Below are 7,606 nucleotides of genomic sequence, written 5' to 3'. Positions count from 1 at the left end.
GGTTGCAGAGGGAGGATGGTAGAAGATAGATAAACAGATCAATAGACAGACAGACAAATGGATAAATGGATTGTTCTTGTTGAACCTCTCGGGTAATTCAATGTTTTGATGATAGTCATTCCAGTAATGACCATTCCATTTGTTGTGGGGGAAGGGGGGGATCTATCTGTGATATAAACAGAAAAGTAGACATAAAGAGATACGTACTTAAGCAGACAGATAAATAACGAGGTAGATAGATATATATATGTAGATAGACAGGTAGGTGTGTAGGTAAAGAGAAGGTCAGGAAAATAGATACATAAAAAGACAGGTGAATATAACGAGGTAGAGAGACAGGTGGATAGAAAAGGGCGTAGAGACACATTTTTTTGAATTCATAAAAAAATATGCTTAAATCGACATATTCAAAATTTTAATGAGAACAGGCATTCTGATGCAGCAGGTAAGATATTTGGCTGCTATTTCCAGCAGGGTTGATTTTACAACATCTCAGATTATAAATGCTGCCAGTGGTCACTGGTATGGAAAACTGAAAAAATACCATTGGAACATACCTGGGTGGAAATGAAAGTCAACCTCTGCACATGCAAAACAGGAAGGTGTGACGGACTTGAATTATTATTACTATTAGTAGTAGTAGTGATGGTAGTGTGTGTGTGTGTGTGTGTATATATATATATATACATGTGTGTGTATATATATATATATATACACATACATACATACACATTTGGATTTGGATACACAAATGGGACAAATGGTACTCAAAACATATAGAATGTATTTAATTGCATGAAGCTGGTGATTTTTCTCCACTGCTACTCAGAGTTTCTCAGTGTGTACAGCTCTTCAGGCCACAAAAAAGAGAATTCATCTTCTCAGCGCCTGAATGGTCATAGACAGCAAAAACTTTGACTAGCAATGGAACAAATGATATATATATATATATACACATGTTTATAGATTTATATACAGACACACTTTGTGAAAACTATGCCTCACTGAGGAAGTCAGCATAAGACCAAAACTTGTTGGAAGTCGTCTCATGTGCTTGCTGGAAAACTGAAAATAACATTAGTTAAGGACTGTTATTTTATTGCATATATATATATATATATATATACAACAGGAAATGTATTTTTATGTATATTTATACAGACAAAAATTATATCTACAGTATACATATACAAACCACATAACATATATGCATGTACACATCTACATATATGTATATATATATATATACATATAAGGCTCACCTGCCCACCCAACAACACTACAGAACAGAAAGGAACAACACCAGCCATGAATCAAACATCAAGTTGCCTCATAACTCTACACTATGCAAACAATTGAACCACACGTCTCCAATCTCATTGAAATCATGCAGAAAAAAAAAAACTCTGGCATTCTGTATCATTCCAAAATTAGGTAAAAAAATATATATATATACAAGCAGCCAAGGAGAGGGAAAATATTTGAAACAAAGAGGTAAATAAAATCGTTTTTGTTTAGAATACATATCATGCCATGCTTTTGTTAAGCCACCATATTCTTCCTTGTATTATCAAACATCTCGATCAAATGCTAATGTAATAATGTATTTGTCAAATAAAATTTAATGGTAGACAACGTCTGTCAACAAAGAAGAGTATATCTTGTGTATTGTAGTTACATTAGAATTTTTAGTTACGTACCAATAGTAATTGGATATTGATTATCATTTTCAGTACTGAGTGCTGATGCATAAAAGGAAGAACACAAAGGAGAATTTAAATTAACATGCTGTTACTTGCCAAGATAGCAAGGTTGCCAAAATTAATTAAGACTTCATAAATTTGTGGAATCTACAGTTGTCACCTACTCTCCCCTGTTTCTTACATACCATTCTTCAACACCTGTTTTTCATTATATTCACGCCCTCACCCATTCCTTGTCTCTAACCATCTCTTACTTTGTCACATTCTTACAACCTCTACCCACATTTCCTACCTGCCTTCACCCACTCACTTCTACCCACCTCATACTTTGAGGATCCACCCTGATGCTTCATCACCACTATTTTTTTTTTATTTCTCTTAAGTCACCAAGTGTAGACGCGGCATTGGATGGCGGAATTAACATTTAGTTTAGAAATAAAGGTTCCTAGTTCAAGTTCGAACTGTATCATATATGAATCAAGGAATAAAACACCTGATGATGATCAGATTCTACATACTAATAGTGCAAACATACAATCACTACACATTTCAAGAACCAAACCATATCAAACCATTTCCTATCCTTACACTAAAACAACACAGTTACCACATATATCAAGCCTTCTAATCTCTGATGTCATTGTTGTTGTTTAATCCCAGGCAAGTCGTGATCAAGTAAACCCGATCAAGAGAGTGAGAAAGATATATCTGAAGAAATCAATCTTTAGTATATGACTGGTACTATATTAAATACACTTCCTGGAAAGACGAAAAGTTAAGCCCTGGCAGAATTTAAGTTCAGAACCTGAAGAGCTGGAATAAATACTGCAAAGCATTTTCACTGATGCTCCACTGGTTCAGCCAATCCTCTACATTTATCCACCATTGCAAGATTATTACCACAAGTAGAAGAGTGCAGTCATAATAGCTAAACATTCTCAACTCTAAGCTGCTAAATCTATGTAGAGGATAAGCTGGCTTAGCTAAATAGCTCAACCAATAATCAATTATGTAAAAGTGAGACTGACCTGATTATCAATTCATATTTTGGCCTCATTGAAACATAAAGATATAAATAAAGGTCAACAATTGTAACCCTTACTGTGCCGGAACCGAGTATACTTGATTCCGTGCATGTGCACTTGAGACACGAGAACTAAGTTAACTAATTTCTCTGCATTATACATGATGTGGTGTGTGCATTTTATTTTTATTCTAAATTTCCTATCTCCATGTTAATATGCAAAAATCTAATCATTGCAGCATACAATTGTAAAGTCACTAGATGGTTGCTAAACTTACTAGAAACAACAACCAAATCTTATCCTTCATATCATACTCTACTGTCTCAACACAGAACACGTGTATACACTGTCACATCCTTCATATTCTTTTCAGTCATGTGTAGGAATGCCAAGAACTTATCTATGCCTGCATGTGATTAACTAGGAATGTACATAGGAAACAAATGGTATAAACTGTGTCTTGTGTTTATCATACTTCTTCCTATATTTGCTCTGCATATCATAACCAGTAACAGTGCAAAGTACAGTAGTAACCACATCCCTTTACTGGAAGTAGGCTGGTTGGCGACACTCCACATGGAGCTCTAAGCTGACCAATGGCAGTCATACACTCTAACTGTACACACAGGAAATACTACACATACACACAATAGTCATCATCAACTTAACATCCACTTTTCCATACTTTTATGGGTCAGACAGAATTCACTGAGACAATTTTCTTCAGCCAGATGCTCTTCCAGTCACCAACCCTTACCTGTTTGCAAGCAGTGTAATATTTCCCTTTATAGTCAAATACATTTTTGCACAAAACATTGGAAGCTTGTTTCCAACCATCACATGTTGTCAGAGCAAAGAAACGCACACACACACACATATATGAAGGGCTTCTTTCAGTTTCCATCTATTAAATCCACATGCAAGGTTTTGGTTGGATCAAAGTTATAACAGAAGACACTTGCTTATGGTGCCACTGTGTAACACCTGAAGTAAGTGTCTTCTGTTATAAATTATTGAACTGAATTTGTAAACCTCTGATCAGAAAGCAAACTATTTCACTACACAACCATACAGAGTCCTGCAAGGTGTCTGGCAAACTATTTTCTTTTTCCTCACTTCTAAAACCAAACAAAAAAAGGAAGAGTGATTAGGTATCATATTCGAAATCAATAATCAAAAGATAATTCTCTGGTGATTTTCCGGGAACAAAGTAGGAGATAAGACCATCTGACATACTCGGCTTATCTGTTTAGAAATGCAAATGTCTATTTAAAGGTGACTGAAGGAGGTTGAAGACGAGGGAAGATGAAACAGAATTGTCGAAATGAATATCCATAATGAGCCGTATAAAAGGCCGGGCAATGTCGATGAACATCTACAACAATAATGAACAATAATGAAACCAATATTACTTCTTTCGGAAAGGCTGTATAGGAAACATTAAGAACAAATTACCAGAAATCTTGTCAGCAATCCAGCAAAAGGTTAGAGACATTAACAAGATTGTTTCTCACACTAATGGTATTGATCATTGTTCTCGACAGTTAACTTGGCTTTAGTTAAACCTTCAATCAAACACAACACTATAATATATTATATACGCAACTTTAAAAAAAAAAGAAAAAAATCTGTGTGCACCCATTACCATTCCACAAACACAATTCAATAAAGCAAATGTATAATGGTAAATATTTGCTGCGTTTATAATAGTGATCGTTAAGTAACAAAGTGATGTTGAAACATAATTCTGTAATATTGCTTTGAGCTATTATGGTGGCTAAGACCCTTTTCCCACTCCGAGTCAGCTTTAACCGAATCGATGTAATATCAACATTCCAGAACTGGTTATCCAGACCTTTTTTTATCACTTTTTTTACATACACAGGGCTAGTACGGAACTGAAGGGGAGGCGGCAAGCCAATTGCAAACAACCCCAGTACTTGACTCGTACTTTATTTTATCAACCCCAAAAGGGTGAAAGAAAGGCCAAACAATTTGGACCCAGACTGTAATGAGCCAGAAGAAATACCACTAGGCATATTATTTGATGCATTAACGATTCTCCCAGCTCATAAACCTCATAATAATAATCCTTTCTACTATAGGCACAAGGTTTGAAATTTGCAGCAAGGGGTCAAGTCGATTACATCAACCCCAGTACTCAACTGAATAATAATAATAATAATGATGATGATGATGATGATGATGATGTTGATTTCTTATATTTGCCACCAGGGCAATAATAATAATAATAATAATAATTATAATAATGGCTTCAAATTTTGGCACAAGGCCAGCAATTTCAGGGTTGGAGGTAAGTTAATTACATCAACCCCAGTGCTCAGCTGGTACTTATTTTATCGACCCCGAAAGGATGAAAGGCAAAGCCAACCTCGGTGGAATTTGAACTCAGAACATAAAGACAGACAAAATGCTGCTAAGCAGTTTGCCCGGCATGCTAACAATTCTGCCAGCCTGCCATCCTAATAATAATAATGATAATAATAATAAAAACCACAGTTATTCAGCTGCTGAAGTTGTGAAAAAAGTTCCATAGAAATGAAAGCGAGAGAGAGGTTATCGATAAAAGTAAGTAGTGACCTCTGGGGGTTATTTCTTCAAATGAAATATATACTCACCCCCTCCATGGGAATTCTTTATTCTGCAGCAGTCACCCCTTCTTCCATTCAGTTAGTGTTGAACATCAACAACTCTTTATATATATATATATATATATATAAAGAAAAGCAGACCCATTGCTGCTGGGATGTAAGCTAGGGCTTGGACAACCCAACAGGGGTCATCTGGGAAGGAAAAGGGGATCTATTGCTAAAAGACCCTGATATACTCCAGGACTCCCAGCACATTGTTGAGGTGTTCCTTGAAACCAACTTTCTTTACTTGACTTCATCAAAGGGTCATTCTTGTTCAAAGTGAGAGACCAACAAGCAGGTGTATTAGCTTGATGCTCGAGAACAATGGAAAAGTGCTTGATGTTTCGAGCCTATGCTCTTCAACATCTGTAACCATTAATCCAGAAACGTTAACCCTGGAGCAACCCTGATCAAGCACACCTGCGATTAAGGGCATTGTAGCTGTAACCATATTAACTTTTTTTTTATTATTTTTAAATTGGCAGAAAGTTACAAAAAGTTACTTGAGAGCTGAGAGTTTCATGCATGGCATTTATCAAACTGAACAGTCAGTTTGATAGGTGCCAATTAAAAACAACACACACTCACTGGCGGTGCCACAGCCTCAGGGCTGAAACATGTAAAACAATACACACAAAAACATTATGTTTCCTTCAAGAGGAATGGGAAAGGAATGGCATTCACACTAGGTTACAACTATGGAATGTTACAAACACTACAGACCGAGCAGTTACAAACAGCAGTCATGCAAAGAAGAGGCATTCACTGGAGATGAGGGTGAAATTAATAATAATAATGATGATGATGATGATAATGACAACATCAATAATGAGGAGAATTTGGAGTAAAAGCAAGATATCCATGCTGTATTTAATGGCAGGCATTATTAATGTTTCCTACTGTTTCCAAAAAGACAACAACAACAACAACAACAGCAGCAGCAACAAAAAAGAAACCCTGATGGCTTATTATATTAATGTGAAGAGGGTTGTTTGTCAATGTGTGGTGGTGTTGTAATTGGGAAGGGGGGGGTTTAGGTAAAGGTAGTTTTCTAATGAATTGAGGAGTACGGAATAGAGATGACTTTGATCTTGATAATGAGTTCTTGTAAAGGAGAAAAGAATAAGGTGAGAGAGAGGAGACAGAAAGAGAGAGAGAGAGGGCAGCTCAGTTTGTGTGTATGTAATGAAATTATGGACTAAGGGCTTATTTAGTAGCCTTTTACAGGTCCCCGGACCCTATCAAAATATGACTGAGGGGTGGGTCTTTACCCTACACACACACATATATATACATATATATATATATAAAATGCCACATCCTTGATGTTCTGTTGCACCAAGGGGAGGAAGCTGAGAGCATGTCTTTGTCTACTTAGGGTTATATAATTACATAGACCCCTTAAAACAATCAGCAAAACCATGGTACATTCTCCCAAGTCATATCTGTTCACCAGCAATGGCTATGGTTTCTATGGTAACTAATCCAGAACATAGAGTAATTGTAATAACAAAAACAACAACAGTGGGAAAACTGGGTTTTCGACATTTGTCCACACAGTTTTGCATTGAAACATTGTCAGAACAAGATTTCATTTTTCATCTTTATGGTCTGTTGTCAAGAGTAGGAAAGCCACGAGAGGATGAGGTTATCTGTGTTTGCTTGTGACTACACAGGCCCCAGAGGGAACTAGTGAAAGCATGGTACATGCCACCAGGGAGAGACAGCTAGGGTTAAGTTAAGGGGACAAATATTTGTACGTTAAACAGCAAGATGCTGAAGACATAATTTTCAGTATGTGTGTATGTACATGCATGTGTGTTCTATGTTTGTGTATGTGTGTGTGTGTGTATGTGTGTATGTGTGTGTGTGTGTGTGTGTACACTGTATACACACACATACACTCAGACTGTTTTGAATGTAATGAAAGCTGTTATTAGATGAAGGGCAGTTTTATTAGGGGTGGCCAAAATACTATCCAATAAACTGACCACAAAGTACTAGAGTATGAAGAGCACTAATTAATTAATTAACACCAGTGGTTAATGGTTTACAAAAGAAAAATATACAAACACACATCATGACTTATCAAAAACAAAACAAAACAAACAGATGGAAATGACCGGTTACTGGAACAAGTGCAATCTACTTCAGACCAGTCTCAAACAAATACTGGTTGAGTTTTCCAAATTCCAAGAAGCAAAAGACACGATCAAGATCAGGA

Source organism: Octopus bimaculoides, chromosome 25 (assembly GCF_001194135.2).
Source record: "Octopus bimaculoides isolate UCB-OBI-ISO-001 chromosome 25, ASM119413v2, whole genome shotgun sequence".
NCBI lineage: Eukaryota > Metazoa > Mollusca > Cephalopoda > Octopoda > Octopodidae > Octopus > Octopus bimaculoides.
This window is presented reverse-complemented; position numbering follows the sequence as displayed.